Raw genomic sequence first — 14,783 nt, 5'->3', positions numbered from 1 at the left:
GAATTTCATGAATTCATTGTTTTTAATAGCTGAGTAGTATTCCATTGTGTAAATGTACCACATTTTCTGTATCCATTCCTCTGTTGAGGGACATCTGGATTCTTTCCAGCTTCTGGCTATTATAAATAAGGCTGTTATGAACATAGTGGAACATTTGTCCTTATTATGTGTTGGATCAACTTCTGGATTTATGCCCAGGAGTGGTATAGCTGGGTCCTCAGGTAGTGCTATGTCCAATTTTCTGAGGAACCACCAAACTGATTTCCAGAGTGGTTTTACTAGCTTGAAATTCCACAAACAATGGAGAAGTGTTCCTCTTTCTCCACATCCTCTCCAGCATTTGCTGTACCTTGAGTTTTTTATCTTGGCCATTCTGACTGGTGTGAGGTAGAATCTCAGGGTTGTTTTAATTTGCATTTCCCTACCTGTTCAATATAGTACTCTAAGTCCTAGTCAGAGCAATTAGACAACAAAAGAAGGTCAAAGCAATACAAATTGGAAAGGAAGAAGTCAAAGTATCACAATGTGCAGATGATATGATAGTATACTTAAGTGACCCCAAAAATTCCACCAGAGAACTCCTAAACCTGATAAAGAACTTCAGCAAAGTGGCTGGATATAAAATTAACTCAAACAAATAGTAGCCTTCCTATATTCAAAGGATAAAGAGGCTGAGAAGGAAATTAGGGAAGCAACACCCTTCACAATAGTCACAAATAATATAAAATGCCTTGGTATGACTCTAATCAAGCAAGTGAATGATTGATATGACAAGAAGTTCAAGTCTCTGAAGAAAGAAATTGAAGAAGATATCAGAAGATGGAAAGATCTCCCATGCTTGTGGATCGGCAGGATTAATATAGTAAACATGGCCATCTTGCCTAAAGCCATCTATTGATTCAATGTAATCCCCCAAAATTCCAACTCAATTATTCCTAGACTTAGAAAGAGCAATTTCCAAATTTATCTGGAATAATAAAAAAAAAAAACAAACCCAGGATAGGAAAAACTATTCTCAACAATAAAAGAATCGCTGGCAGAATCACCATCCCTGACCTCAAACTAAACTACAGAGCAATAGTGATAAAAACTGCATGGTATTGGTAATGAAAGGCAGGTAGATCAATGGAATAGAATTGAAGACCTAGAAACAAACCCACACACCTATGGCCACTTGATCTTTGACAAAGGAGCTAAAACCATCCAGTGGAAAAAAGCATTTCCAACAAATGGTGCTGGGTCAACTGGCAGTCAACATGTAGAAGGATGCAAATTGATTCATTCTTATCTCCCTGTACAACACTCAAGTCCAAGTGGATCAAGGACCTCCACATAAAATGAGATACACTGAATCTAATAGAATAGAAGGTGTGGAAGAACCTGGAGCACATGGGCACAGGGGAAAATTTCCTGAATTGAACACCAATAGCTTATGCTCTAAGATCAAGAATTGACAAATGGGATCTCATAAAATTGCAAAACTTCTATAAGGCAAAGGACACTGTCAATAGGACAAATGGCAACCAATAGATTGGGAAAAGATCTTTACCAATCCCACATGTGATAGAGGGTTAATATCCAATTTATACAAAGAACTCAATAAATTAGACTCCAGAGAACCAAATAACCCTATTTAAAAAATGGGGTACAGAGCTAAACAAAGAATTCTTGACTGAGTAATACCAGATTGCAGAGAAACACCTAAAGAAATGTTCAACATCCTTAATCATCAGTTAATAGCATTTTTAAAGGTTTATTTTTATTTTATGTGTAAGCATGTTTTACCTGTATGTACATATGTGTACTGTGTATGTCCCAGTAAAGCCAGAAGGGGGCATTGGATCCCCTGAATCTGGAGTTGGAGAATATGTAAGACATGATGTGGGTGCTAGGAATTGAACTCTTAATCACTGAGCAATCTATCCAGTCCCCAATAATAATTTTTTAATTGACAAAATTATTTTTGAGACATGATCTCCCTATGTAGTTCAAGTTGAAGCTGGTCTTTAAGTTGAGATCTCGCTGTCTTGGCCTCCCGAGTGCTGGGATTACAGACCTGTATTATCTTATCTTTTTTCTTTTTTCTATATTCTTTGTTTACATTCCAAATGATTTCCCCTTTCCCGGTCCCCCCCTCCCCATAAGTCTCATAAGCTCTTCCTTGTGCCCGTTCCCCAATCAACCCCCTCCCACTTCTCTATCCTGGTAATTTCCTACATTGCTGCATCAAGCCTTTCCAGGATCAGGGCCCTCTCCTTCCTTTTTCTTGGGAATGATTTGATATGTGAATTGTCAGACCTGTGTTATCATCTTTCACTAAATAAATATCATTTCAAAGTTGAGTTGTGTTCTACTTTGTTAGACCTACATTTTCAGAAGCTGCTATTCCTTCCTCTTAGTTAACAATACAAGGATTTAGTCATCAGCACTTATAGCAGTGCTATAATTTATTTAAGCTTGTATAGCCTCAGGGTATAATCTTTGCTATAAAGTAGATTGTTGGTTTTATTGGTTGGTAGAGTTGTTTGTTTGACTGTAAGGGTGGGGCCGCAGTGCTGTACCTATTAGGACAACACACCACTCTACCATTTGAGCAACATCCTCAAGGCCTGATTTTTTTTAAAAAGAAAAACAGTAAGAACAACAAAATCCCTTGTGTACTCCCTATATCCTCCTCTACCACAAAATCACAAGTTATACAGGTAAATGCTAAATTATTTATACAAGATGGTTATGGTGACACACAGACCTATAATCCTAGTATTTACAAGGTGTAAAACATAAAAGGAAAGTTGTTTGAACTTTTTTGTTCATTTGTTACTGGAGCACCCTAATGAAGCAAGAACAATACAATTACCCAAGCACTTCCACTAACAAATTCCTCTTAACTGAAGAAGACAACCTTGAAAATTAAATAAATATGTGCCAGAACATATATGATACATAATAGCATAAGCAGTTTTATCATCAAAAAATCAAATCAAAACAAACACACAAAGTGGACAGCACCTAAAACCTAGCTTAGGAAATTAGGTAATGTTACTACAGTCACTACAGTGAAGAGTCTTGTTACCATGACAACACACTGAAAGTCAGGCAGTGACTAGAGAAAATGTAAATGTTTGAGCAACAGAGTAAGATGAGTCAAGTGGGACATGTAAGTGGATACCTTATAAGAACTAGAAAAACTATGGGAGAAAAGTTTTTGTGTGATTGTGATAGTTTATTTTAAGGAACTGATGAGAGGAACAAAGGAGACAATGAATGTGACAGAGATTCATTGTGTTTGTGTTTGAAAGCCTTGTGATGATACTCATACTTGAGGGGTGCGGGCGTTGTGGTACACAGGCCTGAAATCCCAGCACTTTGGAGGTGAGGTAAGAGGGATTGCCACAAGGGTAAAGACAACATGAACTATATAGTAAGTTCTAGAGTTGTATAGAGTACATGAAATCATTTCTCATAAAACCAAAAAGTGCTAGAGATGTGGTCAATGGTATAAGCATTTGCTGCTCTTCCAGAACACCCAAGTTCAGATCCCAGCACCCAAGCAGTTCACAATCGTCCAGCTCCAGGGAATCCAACATCTCTGGTTTCCACACGCACACCTATATATAATTAAAGTTAATGAAAATGAGTCTTAAAAAATACAAATGAGAAAAGAAAAGCTGTAACTTACTGCAGCTCTGTGTAGAGTCTGGAAAGCCCTGGGTCTAATCCCCAGCACAATCAAGTTAAGAAAAGAAAGAAAAAAGTAAAACAAAATAAAAACCCATTAGCCAAAATCCAAAGTAATTTGTTTTAGCTTTACATACTGTTGTGAACACACCAATTGCCCACCCTTAAGGTTCCAAAGCCATGTATGATCTGTATTTTAACCCCAAGAATCTGAATTCAGGAACAACAGTTCAGGTAGACAGAGCTGTGTACAGAGCCAGGCCCCAATACTGCCTATATGGCATAAAGAAACCTATGAAGATTGCTGGGTCCTATTATCAGTTTACAGAATTGTAGTCTGCTCTCCCCAGTATAACTATAGTTGAATGACTGTCATAAAATCCTTGGGACCAAACAAGTTCAGATATCTTTAATCAACGACACTCTTTTCTCCCTTACTCTCAGTTAATATTATTTCTTACAGGGGCTTTTTTTCTTTATTTTAGATTCGTCCGCCTTAGTTGTAAATTAACTCACAAGCAACTCACTGAGTTTTTCTTTGAACTTCACAATTTATGGCACAGGGGCCATTTAAACTGTCAGTTAGCAAGTTATGTTCAGAAAATCATCCTTAGGTTTAAAAAACAAAACTTTCCCAAGAGTAAAGTCACCATAGCAAAGAATTGGAATTTTCTATTATGGTAACAATACATAAATTTACCATTTTAACTATTTTTACTCGCTTTAAGTTACTTCAAAATGTCAGTTCAGTGGTGTTAAGTGGTGAGCAGGCATTGCCAGAACTTTTTCATCTTGCAAACGCCAACTGTTCCAGTTTCACTTTCTTGCCCGACTCCTGGCCCCAGCCTCAGTAGTCCTCATTCCACTTTCTATGAATCTAAGTGCTTTAGGTACATCTGCTATTCTTCCTCCTACCTAAAAACCATTAACTGATGTAGCTTACTAAGTTAGTCAAACATGCAAGCAAGTTAAGAAAAGAAATTCAGGGTCAAATTCCAAATAGTTGGCATTTAATTATCATGAAAAAATAACTGAATTTAGACCATTCCTTCAGATACCAAACTGCATATTTGCCTCATTTTGAAGGGTTTGGTCTCTCTGTTTTAAGTCACTTCAGGGTTTTCTAAGGTAAAACAATTTTGAAGGCAAATTTAATGCTGCTTTTAGCTTCCTTTAAGCAGCAAAGTGCTCTTAGTGTTACTTGTGCTCACTGCACTCCTGACTCTCTGACTGATGTCAAGTAGTCTCTCCCAATCTCTTTGCCTATGTTCAAGTACAAGATTATAAGTAATAAAGATCTGGGATCAGGAGCACATAGATGATATTAAAAACAAGCAAGCAAGCAAGCAAGCAAGCAAACAAACAACTACAACAAAACACAAAAACTGCAATTCTTGCTTGAACATTCAAATCCTATTCTGCCTCTAGCTTCATTAAACAATTTGCTAAAAGTTCCCAGAGAGGTAGTGATGTGTGCAGTTGGGATCTGTTTCCCCCCCTACCCCTAGCTATGGGTGTTGAGTAACACACATACTTCCTAGGCAGATATTCTAGCACTTGGCTGTCCTATATACTCCTGTGAAGTTTTCAGGGTTTTCTAAGAGGCTGCAAGTTACTGGCTGCTACCTGAAGTAGATTGAACAGAAGCAGGTTTCTAGAGAAAGGGGTGGAGATACATCGAAGGGAGTAAAGGGGTAGGGGTGCATCTCAGTGGGGGAAAGCTTCTTAGCTTGTATTTAGCTGGAGTTAGTCTCTAGCATAAATAACAACCAGCCACTCTAGGGAAAGGGAATGCACCTGCCTCATACCTCTGACTTATTTATGAATTACCAGAAAAAACTCTGTTCTTACAAATCAGTGAGAACCAAGGGGAACAATTATTTGATGATTTCCATGTGACTTTTTAAAGCTTCATACATAATGGCTAGAGATGTAACAGTGGTTACCCAGAATTCTCAAGACCCTGAGTTCAACCCCCAAAACTGAAATAAAGTAAATAACTAATAAATGAAACCACAACCAAAACATTTTATAGCTGGAAATGATTTAACTTAAGGTTTACATAAAATATAAACAGCCAACAGATTCACATATTTAAACCCTAGCACAATTATAAAATATAATATACTGACACAATAATATTCTCCCCTGTATTTGGATTTCTCCAGTTTTCCTGCTAGTATTAGTCCCTCTTCAACACCAGGATCTACCACATTTACTTGTCAAGTCTCCTTGCTTTCCTTTAGGTGGGAAATGGTTCGAACTCTACTTACTTTTTACATTTCTGAGTCTGTTGAAGCATGTTGCTCAGATATTTTTAGGCTATCTCTATTCAGGGTACACCTAATGCTTCCTCATAATTTAGCTGAGGTCGTGGAGTTTTGGGAAGAATACCAAATATGTCCCTGTGTCCCTCTCAGGATAACTCACAGGGTAGACATCTCACTGAGTCGTACTACTGTTGATATGGACCTTGGCTTCTTGGCTATGGTTGACTATAATCAATAGTCCTAAAACTACATAAGGCTTTGGAGTAACCTATGTCTCCTGGCAAAAAGACACACGTGGGGACTGAAAACTACCTCAGCACGCTAGGATCAGGTTCTGAGAGATGATGGATTTCACAGAACTTTATCTATGGGCCCTGAAGCCCATATATATACTCCATGTTAGTCAGTACCAAGGAGGAACTACTATCATGTAAGTATCAGCAATTCTCTTTGAAAAGAACATGCTTAGTATATATGAACTGAATTCTGTCTGACTAGAGATTTTCGTTATATATCCTATGAGGACCAGACAAGATATATTTATCTAACTTCAGTCATAAGTATAAAATCTGAGATAATACACTTGGAGTCATTACTTGGGTATGAAAATAAGGGGTTAGAGGGTTATTTTTAAAGATTTGTGTTATAGTGCAACTACTAGGCCATTTTCCTATCTTTGTTTTGTCTTAGACAAGTATGTTATCATGAACCCAACTAACTGGCAAATTATGTAGGAGAAAGTGTTGAGGCAGTAAAAAAAATAAAAAATTTAAAATACAATTTTAATATAACTTACTAATTATATTAATATAATTTATTCTGATGTACATACCAGTAAAGGGTAGTCCTTGTTTCAAAAAATGTTCTTGGATATCAGTGGTTCACAGCTTCTTTCAAATCTGAATAATTAAAAAGAAAAAATATTTTGAAAATTTGTTGATATTCTACATCTTCACACATCCCAGTCTACCAAAATGCAAATATACACATTACTTTTCATCCCCAATATTTTCTTTCTCTGAGCATGTCAAACTTTATATTCTCTAGAAATAACCAACACACCATTAAAGGACTCTTCGTGGATCATGCATTACCCAAAACTCTCCTTAGAATGGTTTCATAAAAGAGACAGATAGGTGTTTGATCCACTTCTCTTGTTTTACCAGTAGGGTCACTGACATGATGCAAAACTCTCTTATTATACCCATTTATAATATCAAGTTAGATCAAGTTAGTAATAACTGTATCACCATTCAGACTTAGGAAAACCTTTGTCTTTAAAGGGATTAGCAACATCAAAAGATAGGGAGCTGAGAGCTCTGGGTGTGGCTTACACATCAGAAGGCCTGCTGTCCATATCTAGTTGGAGGGTGTCTGATGCAAGTTTGATGAGAGTTATACATTGTAAAGCTGATGTTTACTGAAATTTGAGTTCATCTGGAAGCTACATACTGGGGAATTCTGAGATACAGTAGAGAGCCCAGCCTGCTTGGGCATGGGAGATGCAGCACACAACAGACTAAGCAGACTTTTCAGAGGAAGGTCCAGGGAGCGGATTGTCTAAATAATGATTCACATCCTTGTCTCTTAAAAGGGCACAGGGAGCCCAGAATAGGACATTCTGTAAAGACAAAACAGCATCCTGTGCCAAAAGCCTTTATCTGGAGGGCCAGAGAGCCCCAGCATGTAGACCCAACATTCTGCAGTCTGACACACACAAAACTCCAACACTCGCTCTTTTGACTTCTTGGAACGGACAGAAACTGCTACATGATACATGGTGTAAAAAGTTTCATCATGAAGATGATCGGTTTTCCCACCCTGTTATTTCTAACATGAAAGAACATGAGCTACAGCCAGTGAGCTTTGCTTGTTGGTGTCCCCCATCACTGTGATGAACTGCTGCTTTGAAATGGGAGAGTTTTCATGCCATATCACTACCAATAGTAAACTGTAGTTCTGTTCTCAGAATGGACAGGCTCTGCAGGAAGAGGTAATTTGTCAGCACTTTCTGCCTGTATGCTTTGGTTTTTTGGCAGTGACTGTTGACCTCCATCATAATGATTTTCATAAACATTCAAAGTTGCTAGTCAACAGTGAAAGCAGCATCCACAGCCAAACTGATTACTACATCTTGAAGATTTAACATATGGGAAACCACTTCATCTATAAGAGATCACCACTATGACTTTTTAAAAAGCCAGCTAATATTATTTCTGGAGGCATGCAGTATTCCAAGCATCACCCACACCCTATCCCACTCCCTGAATTCATTCAGACTGTTCTGTGTCTTCAAGGCATTGCCTACAGACACAGGATGTCTCAGCACAGAGACAATCTGAGGACAGTGCATCTAGCTCCTCATATTCTATGTTTATTTTATGTTCATTGATTGGCCAATCTATTTACAATCCAGAGACTTAGGATGTGAAGAAACAGATTACTGTTTCACAAAGATCACAGTAGGCCAGGCTATTTTTGCCTACTTATTCAACTACTTCACATAAGAAGTCCTGAAATAGGATTTTCTACACATTACAGTAGATATTAATGCAGTCCAAGAACAAATTATTCAGATTAATTTGCCTGAAATGGGACAGACAGTGAAAATTTGCCCAAGAGATGGAGGTGGGGATAAAAAAGGAAATCACTGAGAACGAACGTATCCAGGAATTATATCCCCAAAGGACTGCTGGTATAATACGGTAGTAGACCAGTTGCCTGCTGCCACAAGGCCTTGGGTTCAATGTCCATTTCTGAACAAAACAAAACCTCTCCCAAAAGGTTATGTTATGTGTTCTTTTAAAATGGTGCAGGAAGAGATATCTTATAAAAAAAATCTATGACCAAATTAATTATTTAATTACCATAATATTGATACAAAAATTTGACTCTTTTTCCCTCCCCCACAAAAGAAAACATTTAAAAAATGGGGTGGGTGGGCTATTGAAATAGCTGAATGGGCAAGAGAGCTTTCTGGCAAGCCTGATGGCCTGTGCTATTAGAATCCTATGGTGAAAGGAGAGAACCAGCTTCCACAAGTTGTTCTCTAACCTTTACCACGTGCATGTGCCCCCCACACCCACATATTGAAAAATGTCAGTCCTATTTATTAATATCAAGTAAAATATAGGTAAAACTAATTAATCCAATCGTATACTTGAAAAATAAACTACTGTGATCAAATTGAATTTATCTTAGCAAAGCAAAGGCAATTTAATACCACAATTTGATAAATACATATAATGGCATTAGAAAAATTTAAAACAAGCCATATGATTATTTCAGAACATACAAAAAAACAGTATTCTACATAGTTCTATCTTTGGGCTTGGGGTATAGCTCAGTGGTACAATACTAGTCTAGCATGCTCAAGGACCTGTTCTTGACATTTCTTTTAAAAACTAAGAAAGTTTAATAACAACAATCTGTCTCAAACTTACAACTAATATTGTCCTAATTGTGAAATATGACAGTGCATTTCCTGAGGTATAGTCTATAAATAGCCAGTTCCTTTTCCAAAAGTAAAGGTTTCGCTAGAAAATAAATGTGTGTGTGTGTGTGTTTGTGTGTGTTTAGTGTGTATTGGAGGTTTATAAAAGACATTAAGATGTAAATACTCTGCAAGCTTTACAATTAAATATCAACATCATAAACAGCAACTTCAGTAAACACTGGATTCGTCACTTGTCATTTTTCTGATCCTCTATGCATTATACTGGGGTGATGACATATATCTTTCGACCGAAACTAGTTACCAGCTGCTTCATTAGACTTCTTGATTCCTGTTTTCCACTGGTGTGCTAGAAAATGCTTAATTGGGTCTCCTGACATGAAGAACGTGCTCTGGTTTCTGTACTTGTGAAACAAGGATTTCAAGTTTCAAAGATGATGTCTCTGAGGTAGGATGTCCACCACACAGACACATAATGAGATGACAAATCTCAGCAACGTAAGAGCTAGGAACTATACTTTTTGTGTGTCTGTTACTCTTGTGTTTAACATATCCTGTCTGATTGTAAGTTCACATAGTTTAATGTTTATTAGCCATCTCTAACAATTGTAAAACCCTGAGATTTTCAAATCAGGGCGCTACAAGCTGATCTGAGTGCCCTCCTGCACACTGCTGCCCTGTCCTGCCTTCCAGATAGGTCCTAGTCTCTTCTACCTGTTCTTTTTGAGATTTTCTACTATTACCCACCACAGGTTTTGAATGTGGAATGTCTGCTAATATGCAGTTACAATTCTTCAGCCATAGCTCCTGACATGGGAAGATTGTGTGTGTGTGTGAGTGTCTGTGTGTGCGCGTGCATGCATGTTTGTATGAATCTATGTGTGTTCCTAGGAGCTCCTGCATGAATGTCAAGCTGAGCTGTATCTTTTCCTAAAGGTAGGGAGAGTGCTCTTATCTCATAATACAGTGTCCATCATAGCTGCTGGAGGAAGGTAGGAAGTAGGTAAATATACACAAATTAGTAATTTTTATTTTTTTGTATTCTTAGATTTTGTATTCTTAGATTTATCCAACTACACAGTAAAAATATATTTTTTAAAAATACATGAACAGGAAGGTACTGTTGCTCAGCATGTAAAGTATTTGATGACTTGAATTCAGTCCTTAGAGCCCATGTAATGGTAGAAAGAAAGAACCAACTCCACAAGCCATCCTCTGACCTCTATACTCCTGCTGTGGCATTTGATGCCCAAACTCTCGTATCATATGTAGCCATGATAATCACACACACACACACACACACACACACACACACACACACACCAAAAAACCAAACCCTAAAAATACTATGCCTATACTGAACATGTAACAACTTTGTCTTATTAGTCCCCAAACAACACAATATAACAATTTCTCTGGTGTTTATGCTGTATTAGGTATAATAAGTCACCTGAAGCCAATTTAAAGCAAAATGACTAGGTTATATGCAAATAATACATTTCATAGAGGTCGTGGAGCCAGTTCCCATGAATACAGATTCAGTGGGCTTTCTTTGCCCTGCCCCCTCTGACCATGAAGATGGATTTCACTAGAGTGGTAGCTCAACCAAGGTCAGTTAAAAATCTTCCTTAGATTTTTACAGAAACCTTATCAAATGTACTATTTATTTGGCTGTTATATCCTCAGATAACTAAATAAAATTATTTTATTTGTATTAAAAAGCAGATGGGAAAAAGAAGGGAAGAAACGGGGCGGGGTTGCTTTCTTTTTTCTTTCTTTCTTTCTTTTTTTCCTTTTTTTGAGACGGGGTTTCTCTGTGTGGCCCTGACTGCCCTAGAATTCACTCTGTAGACCAGGCTATCCTTCAGTGCAAACATTCACCTGTCTCTGCCTCTGAGTACTGGGATTAAAGGCATACAATATCAACGACAGGCAGAGAAAGCCTTTTTAACAGTGGTTGGTTGTCTTGCCCTGGTGATTACTTTTAATAAATAGTAGAACTTCTGAATAAACATCAAAGATTTAGTGATCTCATTTGCCTTGCCAGAAACAACACAAAGACACACTGTATTTTCACAGTGTATAAGTCACTGTCACACACTAAATTAATTTAATAGTTCTTAATAGAACAACTATCCTATATAAGATCTGAATGTGGATATATTTGTACACATCTAATCATTACACAGGCATGGTAGTAGTTGGAGCTGGGTGGCTATAGATATTTTATTCTCTGGTAACACAGATACTATAAAACTAGGCTCTTGTGCAGGAATTAGTGGCTGGTTTAGATTGCTTGGGCTCGAATGCTACTTATTTGGCAAGTTAATTTGTCTCTGTTTCTATTTTTTCACTGACCTGAATAATTCATGAAATATACAACATGCACCCACATTCTGTTGAGACAGGGTCTCCTGTAGGTCAGATTTACCTTAAACTCACTATGTAGCTAAGGGTAACCTTCGATTTCTGGTTTTCCCAAGGGCTAAGAAATAGACATGTGCCACCGTTCTTAATTTATGCAGTTCTGGGAATGGAACCCATGGTGTTATGCATGCTAGATAAGTATTCTGTCAACTGAACTACATCCCATCCCAGTGTATAGCCTTAGCATTATGTACAATATATGCTTGTTGGAAGAATAAAATAAGATAGTGTATCAATGTAATTAAATAGAGCCTGAAACAAAGTTGCTGATCAAAAATATTAGTAATAACTGTCAATTAATAGCTTATCTTTTTGGTGCTTGAGTTAATTAAGAAAAAGTTCTTAAGCAAGATGGTTAAGTGACATATTGGCTAAGGATTTAAAGTATGTGATAGATTACACATGAAAATGAATGGTTAAAAACAAACAAACAAACAATGCTCTAAGCAGGAAATCACAAACTTTCATTTATGAATAATTTACTAAGTTGCCCTAATAAGTAATTTTATACAATAAAGTTATGAGAGCTATTGAGGACTGGGGAATAGAATCAGACTGTGAGTGTGAAATAGTAAAGTAGCCATTATCTACTAAGCATCTGCTATTTATTACTGGCATTTTATACAAGGAGCTATAGGATGAACATGACAGACTCTCTTGTGTAACTGCACATGTAAGGGAAGGCACAACCAGAAATCGATGGTTTAAGAATCATCTGCTCTCCGTGCTATTTGGAGACAGAGCGGGACTTTCAGGGAGTGGGGGGGGGGCTAGAAAAGGGGAAATCATTTGAAATGTAAATAAAAAATATATCGAATGAAAAAATTTTAAACAAAAAAAAAACAAAAAAAAAGAAATGAAAGTTATTAGAGACAGTCAGGAATTATCTCAACAAGCCACTGTGCCTACAAGCATTTGCAGGTGTACTGGCTGGTTTTATGTCAACTTGACACAATCTAGAGTCATCAGAGAGGAAGGAGCCTAAATTGAGAAAATGTCTTATTAAGATCCAACTACAAGGCATTTCTCAATTAGTGATGAATGTGGGAGGGCCTAGCCCATGGTAGGTGGTACCTTCTCTGAGCTAGTGGTCCTGAGTTCTATAAGAAAGGAGGAGGCCGAGGAAGCCAGGGGAAGCAAGTCAGTAAAAAGCACCCCTCCATGGCCTCTGCATCAGTTCCTGCCTCCAGGATCCAGTCCTGTTTGAGTTCCTGTCCTGGCTTCCTTCAATGAACAGTGCTATGGAAGTGTTAGCTGAATAAACCGTTTCTTCTCCCAACTTGCTTTTTGGTCACAGTGTTTCATCACAGCAATAGAAACCCTAACTAAGACATCAGTCAAGGCATATTGACCCCTTTTAGATAGTGTGAGAATTAGTGATTTGACACTTTAAAAACCCATTTGGAAATCAATCAATGGAAACCACATTCTGTCAGAAAGAGCAGCAAGAATTGCAGAATAAAGGTATTCCATTTTTGATATTTTGTTGAGTAGATTAAAAGCACACATTACTTTCATGTGGTAGTCAAGGTCTCAACCAAGAGAAGAGCTAATAATAGATACTGAGAAACAGAAGTGTAAAGGAAGAATCTTCAGAAGAGAAGTAGTTGTAAAACTCCAGAAAAGAAAATATAAGAAGCATCGGGAATGAAAAACTCGGGGCAGGAAAGAGAGGCTAACAGCCAGAGCTACTGTAAGAAGTGAGAGGAAAAGTAGAGAAAGGAGGGAGAGAGGAAGGGAAGAAGAGGGGGGAGATACAAAATAGAAAGAAAGGGAGGAAAGGAAGGAAGGAAAAATGGCAGAAGGGAAGGCAACAGGCAGGGAGGACAGGCCCAGAAGTTCTGGCCATTCAATGGTAATGATGTCCATGCTCAGGTTAAGTTAGTCACTTTGCATTTAACCACCAGCATTAGTGATCATTGGCATTTTAAATATCACATAGAAATTAATATGCCACCAAAACTATTTAACTTGAACTTTCACATTGGTAATTATACCTGAATATCACCTTAAGGAAAGTGCCTTTGCTTTTCTCAAAACTTGAAGTCCCTACCACTATGCCTATTCAGACATGAATTTCTTTACTCAAGATGTCTGATATACATCATTTCACATAACTGAATAATGGTCAATAAATATCGAGTGCCTACTATATATCAGGAAATATTCTAGGCACATGTCAAAAATTTTATATACATTTTGATGAAAAGCATAACCTGTTTTATTCATATACCAAAAGGGGGGAGGGGTCAACTTTTAGCAAGGTATTTTACTAGAGATGAAATGAAATTAATTTCTTCTTCTGCAGATAACATGTTACTTGTTATTATAAGCACTAAAACAATCCCTATGAAAAGAATGTCCCTTATCTGGGTTAAAACATTCTAGCACTTCAGAAAATATACTAAAGATATCACTCCTACATATAAGAGTCTAAAAGTTACAATGCTATGAAATGCAACTAATCAGCACTAAGGCTAGTTACTAGATGTTGACAGAAACAGTATGATGTTTATAATAACTAAGTCAAATAGTCTAAATAATAAATCTATTTTCATGCCCCAAAAGAGCATCCCGCTCCAGCATGGAAAAGGGAGGTAGGCACCAAATCCCAGCCCTAGTTAAGGACTTACTGAAGTTGGGAGAGGAAGAATCAGTTTCTTTTTAGAGTATGGTCCCTGGTAGGTCTACCATGCTCCAGTGGAAGGCCACACATTCAAGAGGATATAGACAGCACAAACTGGACTTGATGTGTTTAAAAAAAAAGATACAAAGTTGGATGGGTAGCAAAGGAGAAGTGGATCTGGGAAGAGCTAGGAGGTGAACACGATCCAAACACATTGTATGAAACACCCAAAGAACTTCTTTTTTTAAAAAATGAAAAACTGGCACCCCAAAGATATTCCCAAGTGGGTAGTCACATAAAATCTTATTCAATCATGACATTACATCAC

The 14,783-nt window shown here is 37.5% G+C and overlaps 1 protein-coding gene across 6 annotated transcripts in view; it reads right to left on the bottom strand.

Moving 5' to 3' along the window:
* Positions 1-14,783, bottom strand: part of Pparg (peroxisome proliferator activated receptor gamma) — a 132,355-nt gene that overhangs the window by 103,341 nt on the left and 14,231 nt on the right. For 5 of the 6 annotated variants that reach the window (XM_052174589.1, XM_052174592.1, XM_052174590.1 and 2 more), the window contains one exon: positions 6,781-6,847. The gene's annotated coding sequence lies outside the window, so the exon portion shown is untranslated. Of the gene's footprint in view, positions 1-3,679; positions 3,714-6,780; positions 6,848-14,783 lie in introns of all 6 variants that reach the window. The other variant, XM_052174594.1, reaches the window with a different exon arrangement.

The sequence above is a fragment of the Apodemus sylvaticus genome, chromosome 2, assembly GCF_947179515.1.
Source record: "Apodemus sylvaticus chromosome 2, mApoSyl1.1, whole genome shotgun sequence".
Lineage (NCBI taxonomy): Eukaryota > Metazoa > Chordata > Mammalia > Rodentia > Muridae > Apodemus > Apodemus sylvaticus.
Note: the sequence above shows the minus strand (reverse complement) of the source record. Positions and strands in the feature narration are given on the sequence as shown.